The sequence below is a fragment of the Loa loa genome (genome assembly GCF_000183805.2).
Source record: "Loa loa unplaced genomic scaffold supercont3.83, whole genome shotgun sequence".
Classification (NCBI taxonomy): domain Eukaryota; kingdom Metazoa; phylum Nematoda; class Chromadorea; order Rhabditida; family Onchocercidae; genus Loa; species Loa loa.
Window position 1 is genome coordinate 1 of NW_018108263.1, and position 1,357 is coordinate 1,357.

The following is a 1,357-nucleotide window of genomic DNA, read 5'->3' on the forward strand; positions in this document are numbered from 1 at the left end:
AATAATAATAATAATAATAATAATAATAATAATAATAATAATAATAATAATAATAATAATAATAATAATAATAATAATAATAATAATAATAATAATAATAATAATAATAATAATAATAATAATAATAATAATAATAATAATAATAATAATAATAATAATAATAATAATAATAATAATAATAATAATAATAATAATAAACAATGGTTGATAATAATAATATTATTATTATTATTATATTATTAGTGTTATAATTAATAATAATTATTAATAATAATTCTTACTATAGCCTTATTATATCTAAATTATATGGGACAAAAGTGTTGCATAAATGTGTGGATGATAAAAAGCGTCAATTAAATAATTATTAATTTGTTGTCTTTGTTCTCATCAATTCTTATGCAAATAATTGTAAGTTTTCAATTTAAATTTAATTCTGATTTTCACTTTTCGGTTTTTTACCAGTAATTGAAAAATCGATATAAACCACAGAAGTTTGTTATATTTTTTTCTCCTATCTTTCTCTTAGATATGATTTATTACGATGACTGATAAGTTTAATCAAAGGACAAGAAAAGTGATAAAACAATTTGTCGAATATTACTAACATTGCATTCTATTCATTTTATTGTACTAGTAAGCTTTTCTTTTTAATTTTATTTAATCTGTTTTCTTTCTTAATTAAATAAAAGATTTTATTGTCAGAGCTAGTGTTAGTTTAACTTCTAGATTGAACTACACCCCTAGTTTGTATAGTTTATAATAGTTTAAGCTTGGATGAATGAACCTAAAATGAAAAGGACTGGATCCTGAATTCCCATGTGGTCTAGTGGCTAGGATTCGTGGCTTTCACCCACGCGGCCCGGGTTCGATTCCCGGCATGGGAAGTGGATTTCCACCAGTTTTGCCACTCTAGTAGTATCGCAATTTAATCGCTAATATCAGATGATGATAATCGAATCTAATATCTCAAATTCTTATCCATTATGTTTCTATGTCTTTGAACGTTTAGTCGTTCATGTCATCTACATTTGTCACGTCATAACTTATCATCATCTATTGTGTTTGATAGGTAAACTTTTATTAACCGTTTATCAAACACGAAGGAATCATAGTTCATAAGTCAGAATGCACCATCTGCTTGTTAGATGTCAATCAAAGGAATATATTCTAAAATTTCCAAAACTGTGATAAAATCTCCTTTTATATGTCTAAAGATCAACCAGTCTAAAGATCACTTTTCCGTTTAATCCTAAAATATAAAAAAAAAATGAAATTAATAATATGAAACTGATTCTGTGATACGTCTTTAATGTATGCTAACATTTCCAAGATTGCATGGAGAGATAAGTTTAGTTAA

The 1,357-nt window shown here is 24.2% G+C and overlaps 1 non-coding gene across 1 annotated transcript; it reads left to right on the top strand.

The window, feature by feature from the left end:
- The first annotated feature begins 812 nt into the window (after window positions 1-812).
- On the top strand, window positions 813-884 carry LOAG_20040. Its single transcript has one exon. It is a non-coding gene; the product is annotated as a tRNA-Glu (tRNA).
- Window positions 885-1,357: the final 473 nt, after the last annotated feature.